A 14,914-nucleotide genomic window follows, 5' to 3' on the forward strand; every position below is an offset into this window, starting at 1 on the left:
AGGGATATGTTACACAAAAACAATCCAATGTTTGTCTTTCTAAGGATTTATTTTCCTTGTCGTAGTTCATATTCAGGTCTTGACATAAAGATCTCCTGTGAAATGGGTGAAACAAAATAACATTTTTTAATGGACCATATGACTGACCACACCAGTATGTAGTAAACAGAGCCAACTGCAACGATGCAAGTGTATGTATATATATGCATGAACTCCCTTGAAAGTTAAATTATAATAATATCTCCAACTTAAAACATTCAATTTAGTATATCTTTAATATCTAAAATTATATAATACTACTTATTTATACATCCAATTTAATATATCTTTTATATCTAAAATTATATAATACTTATTTATACATCCAATTTAGTATATCTTCTATATCTAAAATTATATAATACTTATATATATACTAGATACGTGAGCCCGTGCCAGCACGGGCTCAACATATATTATTTATTTTTTCGTAATTTATGTGGCACAAATAAAATTTGGAGAGTTACTCATTTTTTTAATATATATTTTATAAAAAAAAATTAAGTGGTTAGTTATTGTGACTTATAAAATTGACATAATTTTTAAATAATATGTTATTCACTATGCCTCAATTTATGTAGCACGGATAAAATTTGAAGTTGTCTTATTTGTGGCACTTTTAATTTTTTAAATTCAATGACATATGTTCTTTTCTACTAATAATATTAATTATAAATAAAAAATGATTTACACATAAAAAGATGGAGAAATAAAATAATTAAACGGATTACTTACTAAGTAGTACCTATTTGGTATGTTTTTTTATAGTAAAAATTTGCTTATGCAAATAAGGTTTTCTTAAATAATAATAATAATAATAATAATAATAATAATAATAATAATCATCATCATCATCATAATCATCATCATCATAACATTAATAATTAACGGTATAAAACAAAATATTTTCGATGACATTTAAAAATTAAATTTCTTTTATGTTACAGAGAAGATGGAATAACTAAAATATGAAATTTATGTAATACGAAATATTCTTTTTTAATTAACACTAAATAAGATAAATGATGAAACATACATTTTAATTAATGAGAACACATTAAAAAAAAAAGAGAGGATTAAATTGGGCCCCGCCAAAAAGCAATAAATGAGTAAATTGGCTGAACTAAAAATTCAGGAATAAAAAGAGTTGTGGCCCGGGTTCGAACCTGCGACCTTTCAATTGGAAAGGGTTGCTGTAACCAGAAGGCAAAGCAGCCAAATTTGAGGAGAATCACACAGCTGGAGCACATATTGATGACTAGTTGTGTGCTTCTAGCATCTTATACTATGCATATACACACTAGATATGCGGTGCCCGTGCAAGCCACGGGCCTATAACTGTTATTATTCTTTTTACTAGTGTACTTGACCGCGCTTCGCGCGGTTATGAAAAGAATTAAAATAAAGTTACATACTAATATCAATAATTACTTTAATAAAAGAATTTTTTTATTAATCACATAATTTCATAGAAGAGAAGCTATGAAAAATATTAAGTTAAATATGAAATTCATTAAGAAATCAATATATGTGAACTTCGGAAAGTTAAACATTAAAAATAAATTTCATAGAGAAAAAGAGAAAGTAATATTAGAACTACTGAAATGTAAACTTGAGATGTGATCATTTTTTTCTTTTTAATTTGGGATCTTTTTTAGTATAATTTATATATATTTATGTAAACTTGAAATCTGGTCGTTCTTTTCTGCTTCTTTGTAATCTTTTTAATTATATTCTTAGTATAATTTTTTGCCAATGTGTAACTCAGATTGCCATTAATAGTTATTATTCATGACTATATCGTTAGCCTACACTATTTTTAATTATTATCCACAATTACTATTACTTGTCGTCGTCATCACCCAATCATCACATGTTTTAATTTATTTTTATTGTACAATATTAGATTAATTTAATATTTGATTAATAACTTTTTAATAATTAAATTTTAAATAATTTTTTTTACATATTTAAATGATGAAAAATAACAATCTTAATTAGTTAGATTCCATATGTTAATATATAATTATTTTAGTTAGGTTTAGATATCCAATTATTTTTGGGACAACTTATATTGGGAAAACAAAAAAATGTAAAATTTAAAAATAAACATAAAAGAGAACAAAAGAGAGAATTAACTACGCAAAAAAAAAATCAAAAAAATGACACATACAAATTCCTATTTCTTTTAATTTTGCTTGGCTTAAACACAAAAATATTAAAAAGTATATTTCACATTTTAAATAATTATTACATTCAATATAATAAATTCCTAAGAATAAAGAGTCACAATAATTAAGAGGATTAAGAATGTGGCTTTGGACTTGTTTGTAACATAATAGGAGTAATATTTGTATATTATTACACTACTAAAGAACATTAGAAAATGAAAAGACAATCAAATTAGAGTTATTGAGACAAATATTTTATTATAAGTAAATAGAAAGTAAGGAAACCAACTATATTTTTAAAATTATAAATTAATCACAATTTTAAAATAACTTGAGAACTCCTAGAAAACAACAAATATGAAAAATATAAATACTGCAACTTGACTTATTAATAAACAACTTGAAATCTCTCATAAAACAACAAAAATGAAAAATTTAAAGATTGCAATTTTACACATTAATAAATAATTTATTTTTAATAAAACAAACTGTATTTTCAAAATTATAAATTAACTTTACATTCTCATGTTTTATCATTTTTGTTAATAAAAATTGCTCCACCGGACTATGGAAGTATATGCACGCATTTCTTTAAGTAGCATATCGATATTCATTTACTCATTTCCTGCTTCTATGTTTTAAAATATTATACCCCACAAACACAATAAACTAATATTATCAACAAAAAAGTGGGAGATGAATTTACCTGAACAAACAATTTTTTTTGAAGAGTGTTATCATTATAATATAATCAAATTATCTAAGAATTACATAGAGGTCTAAAGAGAATAAATTAAATATTTTTTTAAAAAAAAACTCAGGATTTATACCTTCACAAACACAAACAAATAATATTAAATGTATGATTTCAACAAAGAAAGAGTTGTAATTATATTAGACATATCAAATTATTTTACCTAGTAAAATCAAATTATGCAAGAATGTCTAACCATTTTCATTATAGATATATCTCCTATAATCTGCAAAATATGACTAAATAAGTTAAAAAATTATCTAGCAAAAGAAGAAAAAGATAAAGAATAAGGAGAAAATTGCATTTAATCATAAATCCTCCTACACATATAATCATTTTTGACAAAACATAAATAATTCAAAAGGAAATAATATAATAGAAACATTACTTCTTAAGCACCTAAAAAAAATAAAGAATAATCAATATATATAGCTCAAAATCCATTAATCTCCATCTGTGGATGATTTCATTTCATCCTATATACAAGAGTCAAGAAAAATAATAACAAATAGATAATTAGTCCTAAAATGAATCTCAAAGATAACAAAACAAAATAATTTATCTAGAAGAAACAAAAATATGCTTTGAGATATTAGCCCTACTTGCTAATTAAAAGTAATATATGAAATCATATTTGGAAAAGATAATGCACCTCAAAGCTTACAAATATTGTAACATGTTTGCCACTAATTCACTAACCAAAGATGACTACAAAATAACACACAATTTTAGTGTGATTTTATAGTGTTAATATAACCTTCCACATTAAATAATTAGAGGTTATGAATATGAAAGACTTGAGAGGTTATAAATATGAAAAGTTTGGGAGTTATGAATATTATTAATACTAATTTAGAGGTATAAGTTAAGAAGATGATTTTTCAAGAAAAAATAATTGAAAGAAATAAGAAAAAATATCAAAAATAAAAATAAAAATAATAAATATGAATGGAGGTCATAGAGAGGTGCCACATCACCTTCTCTATGTTCCTCCTTTATATATATATATATAGATTATGAGTACTTCACAAGATTATTCAATATGAAAATACTAAAAGAGAAAGCATAAGTATCATGTTAACAACATATTAACACTTCACAATATTTACTTTGATTGAGGAACAAAGTTTACATAAATATTCAAATGAATATGAAATGTCCTCCAAATGAAGAGTTGTTTGTAATAATTCCAAAACAAATTTCAACTTTCAAATCTCTAGAGATGATGATATTTTCCTCAAGCTCTGAGAGATCCATCTTTCATTCAACCTGGTTGGGGGCGTATAAGTAAGACACTTTCGAACATCCAAAAATTTCCACAAGCTCTAAAAGATGTATCTTTCATCCAACCTGTCTGGAAATTTTCACAAGCTCACACTTATTATAAAAGAAGAGAAATATAAATATAAGTAGAACAAACATGGAGAAAATGCTTTCATAATAATCATTTAATACCTATATAGGAACCGAATCCTAGAAGCTACCCGATATAATTATATTACCACCTGAGAGCATACCTTTACAAAGCACAATTGAGAAGTCGAGATCCTTCACCTTTTCTATTTCTCCTTCAGCTCTAAGAAAAGCAGAACGACAACAAATTTTGAATGATAAGTGGAAGTCCTAAGTAAGTTACTTATTTTTAAAAAAATAGTAAAAGACCAAAATTAGTTTTTTGATAATAGTCATAATACAAAATGCTTCTATAATAATCATTAAAGCAGACAAAGCACTTAGTAGAATAGACAAAGTTATAGTAAGTCTAGAAAGGAAGAAAACACAGTAGAAAAGATTGCAGGAACTTTTAAAGGAACATAGGAACAATCCACAACTTCATCCATAAGCAAAACTTGGTTTTTCATGTGCACCAGAAACGCGGGATGATATTTCAATTAGAGTAGGTTCCAATTATGTACCTGAAAAAGTGGTGAGGTTCAGTAAACTTAAATTCATGAATTCCTCACAATCTCTGTACAAATAAATGAAGGCGAGATTACAATAATAACTATGTGTTATTCCTAAATAAGTTATAATTGAGAAAAAAATATACCTTGTGTGAGGAGAGCAACTACACTAAGCTATGAACAAATATTTATATGTGATCTTCTAATTTCCAAAAGTGAAAGAGGAGCTTTATATTTAACAATTTTTTGCAGGTAAAATGAGTGAAGTTATCTCAGACAATTACTTTTTTCTGTGTTCAGCTCTGTCTGCAGCCCTATTTAAATTCATATGTTATGTAATAAACATAACTTTGGGTAAGGTTTGTGTAAACTTTACCCTCTGCAAATCTCACCTATATGTATTGTTATTGTTATAGTGAGCAGAATTATGTTCAATTTATTTATGAGGGTAATTAAGCATCTAATTTGATAGAATAAAAATAAATCTCCTCCTTTATTAAAATTGGAGATACACAATCTCTACTGGAGAATTTTACTCCAAGTAAGTTAAGGAAAATAGATTGGAAATAAGAACAACAACCATCATATAGATACACAATAACAAATAAATAAAAATCAAATGACAATTGTATATATGCATATGTACATATGTATATATAGAATTTTCTAAGTTTTCTATTCTTCTTCATAAAACACCAATTTAGTATATCTTCTATATTTTATCTTATATTTATTTATATTGTATTATATGAAAAGCAGACACATTTTCACATACCTTTTCATACTACTCTTTGTTGATTATAAATAAATGACTTTTTCAAAGATTTGTGATTTTTCTGAAAGATTGTTCTTATTCTTCTTAAAATAGCCAATTTAGTATATCTTCTAAATTTTATATTATATTATATTATATTTATATAATTTTACATTATATTAAAAGCAAACACCATTTCATATTGAAGGGTCGTGACTTTTTCAAAGGGTTATGACTTTTTGATGAGTTGTGAGTTGTGACCTTTTCTAAAGTAGTAACTTTTTAGAAGGATTCTAAATTTTTCAACGAGTTGTGACTTTTTCAATGAGTTGTGACATTTTCTAAGAAGAGTTGTGGCTTTTTTTTGTAAGGCTGTGACTTTTCTGATAAGACACAAAAAATACATTTTTATACTACCTTTGTTGACTATAAATAAAGGGGTTTCCTCACATTTTTTCAAGTATGAATTTTCTATGTTTTTTATTCTTCTTCTTGTTAAAACACTCAATTTAGTATATTTTATATTATGTTATATTATATTATATTATACAATATTTAATAATAATAATAATAATATAACGAAACTAGGATCTCAGAAGACGGGCGGTAGTCCGCACGGTCATCTTCAATCTAGCTTGTTAGCATCCGAATTCAAGGAATAAATCTGAATCGAAATATATACAAATTTTTATATAGTTTTATGACTATATGGAGGGATCTAGTCCTTTTACCTGGGCAAAGGGTCTGTCAAGATTCAAATACGTATTGTTATTGAGCCCATGTGTCTAGTAGTTCTAATCGGGTTTAGAGCGCCCTTTTTCAACTCATTAACGGGCTTTGGACCGCGGTTGGCTAGACGGAGTAACTAAGACAAAGCCAATAACGTATTGCATCAAGTCTGACTGTACCACCATCTCAGAACCAAGTCAAGAAACCATATGAAAATTTATTTATATTTAGTTAAAGTCTAGATCTTTCATGGTAGATTTAAAAGTGAAGTTAGATATCCGACATAGATATGAATATTTTAGCCGGACATAGTCACGGCTCTAGATCAGAGAAAGAGAAGAAGATAAAAGAAAGGAAGAATTAAAGTACCTTCTAGTCGTGGCCAACACCAATGCCTATGAGAACTATACACTTTATTGACAACTCTGGTAAGTATCCGGTGAACTTACAAATTACAAAAGAGAAACTAAGAGAGAGAGAGAGAGAGTTATTTCGAACCTGCCTCTCTATCTAAAAACTAAACTTATTTATAGAAGAAAAACGAATCTACGAACAATAAATGAACAGTAAATGTGGGTCCCTTATAAATGAATCCCTATGTACAGTAACAGTTTATCTATTGTTGATCAACAGTGTATTTACTGTTGATAGTGGCTTTTGCTGTAGTGATAAGCTACATCTTGTCTTGTTTCTTCAATTCGCAGAGGAAATCTTCCACCTTTTGCAGAGTATCTTCTGAGATAAGTTTGTTTGACTCACATGGTTGAGCCTCTTGAATATCTTCGGGGGCGATGTCCTCACTAGTTTCACTCCTCATGGACGTGTCTGATTTCTCATATTGAGTTATGTTGAGGAGTAGATTCCTTCTTACTTCTTCGAGATAATCATTAATCATCTCTTCTTTATTTCCGTCTTGGATGAAAATTTTGCGGGCAATATGCCTTACCGAGCTATCTTGAATTACTCCCTTCTGAGGGGTGATGCAATATTCTTGGACCCTTTTTTCAATTAGATCCAACAGTTCTTGTCCATATAAAGACTTGGTTTTGGGATCTCTTTTCATTAATTTGTCTCAGAAATTATTATAAAAAGTTCTATATAAACAAGGAATTTGCTCCTCGGTAAAACCCACTTGTGGAGTCCATTTATGAATCCAAGAAATCAAAAATTCAATGAAGAAATATATTTGTTCAATTTTTTTGATGTAAGAGATATGATCTGTGTGATATTAAGCGTTAAGATCGGGTGAAACTTTAACCCATTCTTTGTATAACTTAAGAAATGGATCTGGTAGAATTTTAATCGTTGGATTGTGGTACGACCACCAGTTTAAAAACCAATTAGGGATTGGTTCTGCGAATATATTCGCACAATTTTTTATAAACCATGTGATAACAGCAAGGTTAAGGGAGATCACAAATAGAGAATTGAATATTAGAATACGGAAGCACAAAGAAAAGAAACAAAAAAAACTAACTAAAGATATGGGAAATTCGAAGGAAAGATCCACGAATTTCCAAGGATTAGATGTTCTAAGGCCTTGAAAAGATCCAAGTAACAACGTATAGATTTATGGAAGAAATCTAACGCCTTTACTTGAGAAAACGAATCAAAACGATAGATTCGGATCTTGACCGCTTTATGAGTAACTAAAGACAATAATTAGTATGTAGAAACTAATCACCTTCTAAAGAATACCAAAAAGAAACCAAAGATATCACAAGAAGAAGTTACTTTATACCTTAAACTATGAATAGTAAAGGTTTAAAGATAAATTCTGAAAGAACAAGTCACAAAGGTTCAAAGAACTCTCTCAAATATTATTAATATCAATGTAAATTGTCTTTAATGAATGAAAAGGACTCCTATATATAGGAGAAGGGGAAAAAAACGTCCAAGGACCCTAGAAAGACAATTACAAAGAATCCTACTCTAGAAAGGAAATAAAGTAACCTAACTAGGAACAAATTTAGTACTTCTAGGAAAGCATTAAATGGTACTTAGGAGACCATAAATAGACTAAGGAAAATATTAATAACCTATATATAAATAAATAAATAAATAAGGTAAATCCCAACTAGGAAAAGAATCTTGACAATCTTGAAAAGTTTGACTAGTCTTCTCTCAAAACTTGGGCAGAAAGCAACTCTTGTTGTGGCTGATTCTTGGACTCTTCTTGACCTTATTTGCACGAAAATGGCCCTTAAAATTCCTCATCTTGGGCTTGAATTTGGGCCACCAAATAATTGTAGCATTTGGACAATTCCTCTCCCTTGGGCTTGAGCTCTTCTTCCCCAATAAGACACCTTTGGATCAGTGATTGAAGCCCATTGAGCTTATCATTGAACTCCTTGGTTTGAGATCTTGTTATATTCTCCTTTCCTTGTTTGTAAGCAATTACATAAGGAAAAGTTTCAATAAACTCTACCCATTTAGCATGCCTACGACTAAGTTTACCTTGGCTCTTCAAGTATTTTAATGACTCATGATCAGTCTTGACCACAAATTCTCGAGGCCACAAGTAGTGCTGCCATGTAGCTAACGCCCTCACCAAGGCATATAACTCTTTATCATAAGTTGAGTAGTTCAATGTTGCTCCACTTAGCTTTTCACTAAAGTAGGCAATTGGCTTGGAGTCTTGCATCAAAACTGCACCTATGCCCTTACCAGAGGCATCACACTCAACTTCAAAAGACTTAGAAAAATCAGGCAATTGCAAAAGAGGAGCAGAACACAATTTATCCTTCAGCAAGTTAAATGCATCATCTTGTTCCTTTCCCCATGTAAAAACCTTATCTTTTTAATAACTTCAGTTAAAGGAGCAGCGATGGTGCTAAAGTCTCGCACAAACCTCCTATAAAAACTAGCAAGTCCATGAAAGCTCCTAACTTCAGTTACACTTTTAGGTTTAGGCCATTCTGTTATTGCCTTGATTTTCTCATCATCTACTTCAACTCCCTTAGAACTGACCACAAAACCTAAGAAAACCACACGATCCACACAGAAAGTACACTTTTTGAGATTAGCAAATAAGCGCTGATTTCTAAGAACTTCAAAAACTTGTTTTAAGTGCTCTAGGTGTTCATCCAGATTTTGAGAAAAGATCAAGATGTCATCAAAATACACCACAATAAATTTTCCATGGAAATCTTTAAAAACATGATTCATTAGTCTCATAAAAGTGCTTGGTGCATTAGTCAAGCCAAAGGGCATAACTAACCACTCATAAAGTCCATATTTGGTCTTAAAAGCAGTTTTCCATTCATCTCCAGGATTCATACGAATCTGATGGTAACCACTCTTTAGATCAATTTTAGAAAAGATTTTGGAACCATACAGTTGGTCCAACATGTCATCAAGACGAGGGATAGGATGGCGATACTTTACCGTTATCTTGTTGATGGCTCGACAATCTACACACATCCTCCATGTTCCATCCTTTTTGGGGACCAATAGAACTGGAACAGAGCATGGGCTCATACTCTCTCGAACAAATCCCTTTTCAAGCAATTCTTCAAATTGCCTTTGTAATTCTTTGGTCTCTTCAGGATTGCTCCTATAGGCAGGCCTATTAGGAAGTTGAGACCCAGACACAAAGTCTATTTGGTGCTCAATCCCTCTCAAAGGTGGCAATCCCTTTGGAGTGTCATCAGGAAAAACATCTTCAAAATTCTGCAAAAGATAAGAAACACTATTTGGCAAAGAAGGAGTTAGTTGTTCAAAATTAATCAATACTTCTTTGTAAGTAAGTAGTATTATGGGCAGTCCCTCTCTCCTAGCATTCAAACACTCTTTGGCTTTTATATAAAGGCTCTCATTTTTCTTTTCCTTTGCCTCTTTCCTCTCACCAAAACATTTTATTTTTTTACTCACACCCTCTTTTACCTCTTTACTTAGATCGCTTCCCTCTCTCTCTTTCTCTCGGCCATCTCTCTTTTTTTCTATCTCTTGGCCTTTTTCTTTTCCCTTAAGCTCACTTTTTACCTCTCCCTTTTGTTTTCCCATTGTTTCCCTCAATCGTTTTTTATCTTCAAACACTTGAGAAGGAGATAATGGTGCAAGAGTATACTTCTTACCATTATGCAGAAGACTATACCTATTCTTTCTCCCATGATGAGTAGTATCCCTATCATATTGCCAAGGTCGGCCAAGTAAAACATGACATGCTTGCATTGGAACTACATCACAAAGAATCTCATCTTCATACCTACCAACATTGAATGAAATCATGCATTGTTTGTTTACTTTTACTTCCCCACAATCATTCAACCATTGGAGCCTATATGGGGTAGAGCGCTTCATGCATGCAATTCCTAGTTTATCCACCAAGTATAAACTCACCACATTTGCACAACTTCCCCCATCAATAATCATAGAATAAGTCTTCCCTTTTATCCCACACCTAGTATGAAACAAATTTTCTCTCTGCCCTTCATCAACACTACCCAAATTGATAGTCATAATTCTCCTAACCACCCCAATTATACCATCATTAGGCAATTCCAAATCATCTTCCTCACTTACACCTTCTCCCTCTTCTTCTTCCCCCTCACTTTTTTCACTCTCATATTCTCCATTCTCTCTAAGTAGGATGTTTCTTCCACTTGGACATTCATGCATCATATGCCCCCTTCCATGACATTTGTGACATTGAATAGAACTTGAAGGTTTAGAAGATTTAGGATTAAAGGTTTTACCTCCCTCCTCCACTTTACCTTTACCTCTATCATCTTGAGGTTTGGAAGGAGCTTTCCCCTCTTGAGTTGACCATGGATTCTTAGAGATAGTGTTTGGTCGACTTCTCCATGAGTTATTTTGCTGCTTTTTCTCAATTTGTTTTTCAACTTTTACAGACAAATCAACTAACTCATCTAAAGTTACATATTGTTGTATCTCTACTACATTAGCTATTTCTGTATTTAAACCATTTAAAAATCTAGCTATTGTAGCCTCTTCTTCCTCCATGCAGTTAGCTTGGATCATAGCCATATCCATGCTTTTGAAGTACTCATCCACCGACATGGAGCCTTGCTTCAAGCGTTGAAGGCGAGATTGTAGATCTCTTTGGAAGTATGATGGAATAAATCGCTTCCTCATTACCCTCTTCATCTCTGCCCACGTAGCAATAGGTGGTAACTCCTCTTGCAATCTGTCCCTAGCAAGCTTTTTCCACCAAGAAGCAGCATAATCAGAAAACTCAACAACAGCAAGTTTAACTTTCTTACCCTCAGAGTTGTTATGACAATCAAAGATGGCTTCAACTCGTCTCTCCCAATCAAGGTACAAGTCTGGATCCCTTGTCCCCTTGAAAGATGGCATCTTCATCTTTATACTATTTATATTATCATCTTCTACTCTACCTCTTTGTCCCCTCCTATCTCTTCTTTCTAGATTAAATTCAACATCAAAATCATCATTATCATATTCAGGATTTACAAAAGAGATATGGGGTACATTCCTTCTAACTTGGGGTCTAACATTATTTGGGGGTACAACATTATTCTCCCTCCTAATTGCAGTTATGGTGTCATTCTGCTCGATAATCATATCCCTCATCTCTTGAAATTGAAGGGTCCATCTCTCAAATTGTTGGTGCATAGCTTGAAGGGTGAAGTCGTTCCTTCCTTTGACCTCGGCTTCTAAACGAGCCCTTTTCTCATCACCACCTGAATTAGACATCTAAAAAAAAAGAATAAATGATTAAGTATCACACTTTTAATATGGCTTTTACCCTCTTTTAAACTCACCCACACTTGCCTTTTTCCACTCAAAATAACCTTTGAACGAGAATACTTTGTAGATTTATAATTAAACCAAAACGTGTATCAAGTTCGTAGTAATAAAGTATGGAATCTTGGGGTACAAAAAGAAAGTAAAGAACTAGTCCTAGAACAAGTAGGATTTAGTTGAAACAAAACACGAATAAAAAGGAACTTATTTTAGAATTATAAGAACAAGAAAAAAAAATTCCTCTTATTCTTAAAGGTCTAGAATCCCCACTTCTTGCAACCTTCTTTCTTGGAAACAAATTAATGCAAAACTTGGAGAGCAAGTAATAAAATTTCTTGAATAGCAAGTAATAAACTTTCTTGGGTATCAAGTAATCAAATTTCTTGGAGGACAAGTAATTAGATTTCTTAGAGAGCAAGTTATAACTTTTTTTTTCTGTTCACGCTACTGTTCACGCTATTGTAATTATTATTTTTTCACGACGCTACTGTTCACGCTACAGTGTTTTTTTTTTTTTTTTTTTTTTTTGCTCTAAGAAGAAATCCCAAGATTTATCAAGAACGGAATCTTGATAGAACCGCTCTGATACCACTTGATAACAGCAAGGTTAAGGGAGATCACAAATACAGAATTGACTATTAGAATACGGAAGCACAAAGAAAAGAAACAAAAAAAACTAACTAAAGATATGGGAAATTTGAAGGAAAGATCCACGAATTTCCAAGGATTAGATGTTCTAAGGCCTTGAAAAGATCCAAGTAACAACGTATAGATTTATGGAAGAAATCTAACGCCTTTACTTGAAAAAACGAATCAAAACGATAGATTCGGATCTTGACCGCTTTATGAGTAACTAAAGACAATAATTAGTATGTAGAAACTAATCACCTTCTAAAGAATACCAAAAAGAAACCAAAGATATCACAAGAAGAAGTTACTTTATACCTTAAACTATGAATAGTAAAGGTTTAAAGATAAATTCTGAAAGAACAAGTCACAAAGGTTCAAAGAACTCTCTCAAATATTATTAATATCAATGTAAATTGTCTTTAATGAATGAAAAGGACTCCTATATATAGGAGAAGGGGAAAAAAACGTCCAAGGACCCTAGAAAGACAATTACAAGGAATCCTACTCTAGAAAGGAAATAAAGTAACCTAACTAGGAACAAATTTAGTACTTCTAGGAAAGCATTAAATGGTACTTAGGAGACCATAAATAGACTAAGGAAAATATTAATAACCTATATATAAATAAATAAATAAATAAGGTAAATCCCAACTAGGAAAAGAATCTTGACAATCTTGAAAAGTTTGACTAGTCTTCTCTCAAAACTTGGGCAAAAAGCAACTCTTGTTGTGGCTGATTCTTGGACTCTTCTTGACCTTATTTGCACGAAAATGGCCCTTAAAATTCCTCATCTTGGGCTTGAATTTGGGCCACCAAATAATTGTAGCAGTTGGACAATTCCTCTCCCTTGGGCTTGAGCTCTTCTTCCCCAATAAGACACCTTTGGATCAGTGATTGAAGCCCATTGAGCTTATCATTGAACTCCTTGGTTTGAGATCTTGTTATGGGCCTTCTTGGAGTTTCTAAAGCTTCATCCTTGTCCTTCAATGGAGTAGAGCTTCCTTGGATGCTATCACCATGTGTGCTTATGTCTCTCATTATTGTAGATGAGGACTTTATCAAAAGCACAAATATAATCCCAGTATGTAAAACTCATAGAGACTTTATTCAGGCTGATCTGCCTTTCCTTCATCGTGGAGATACCCCAATCTTCAACAGCTATAATCTGTTTGATTATCATTTTAGAGAAGTTATAACATTCTCACTAGTGTTATAACTTGAAAAATGCTGAAATTTAGCACTATCGGTGTTTATTAGAATTTTCTCATAATAAGATCGGGTCTTATATGACTCGCCCGGAAAATATAATCGGTTTACCAAATATCGCTGGAATATCTTCTAGGGTTCTTCTTTTCGCTGAATATCAGAATTTTCAAAAGAAATATCATTTCTTTTTTGGATATTTTTTCATATGATTTAATATCATCAACATCTTCTTTTGCTATGGATGCAAAGGTATCACTTTGCTTTTGAGATAGATACGCCTATAATTGTGCGTATAATGGATTATTTTCTGGAATATCTTTCAGATGTATAGAAGAAGCCTCCTTTTGAGAGGTTTTTAAATTCACCAAGCTCATCCCTCCTCTTTGTATAATTGGGGAGCTAGATGAGGAGGATCCGTATGACAATCTTGATGATCCCGGGGATGATCTTCCCCTTCCTCTGGTATAACTGCATTTTCCTCTGACTTTGGTTACCCAAGGAGGGTCCATCTTACAAACAAAACATTTCATTTTATTCGAATACCTCATAATATGAATCATAGTAATTACGATAATAATCTTCAAAATTGATTATCTCTTCGATATTATGAATAGAGAAGATGTCTATCACCATATGATCTATGATTTTCCACAGGATAATTTCTTGTATGTCTCGGTTGAGAGGAACCACCTTTAAGATAGTAACTAAAGTTTTATCAGTAAAGAAAGGAGACATAAAACTCATTGTGAAGATAGGTATTCTCTAGATAAGAAATTTGAAAGACAGTTATCACTCCCCTTTTTATAATGGATTTCAAAATCAAAAGGCCTGCCATCTAGCAAAAATTAATTTTGATGCATCATGTTTAAAATCTTTATCAAACATATATTTCACAGATTGTGCATCGGTTTTTATTAAAAACTTTTGATTATATAAATCATCTTGAAAATTTAATACGCATTTGACGATGGTCAGCATTTCATAAGGCATCGTAGCA

This window comes from Solanum verrucosum, unplaced genomic scaffold (assembly GCF_900185275.1).
Source record: "Solanum verrucosum unplaced genomic scaffold, falcon-dt-bn FXZP01000110.1, whole genome shotgun sequence".
Taxonomy (NCBI): Eukaryota; Viridiplantae; Streptophyta; class Magnoliopsida; order Solanales; family Solanaceae; genus Solanum; species Solanum verrucosum.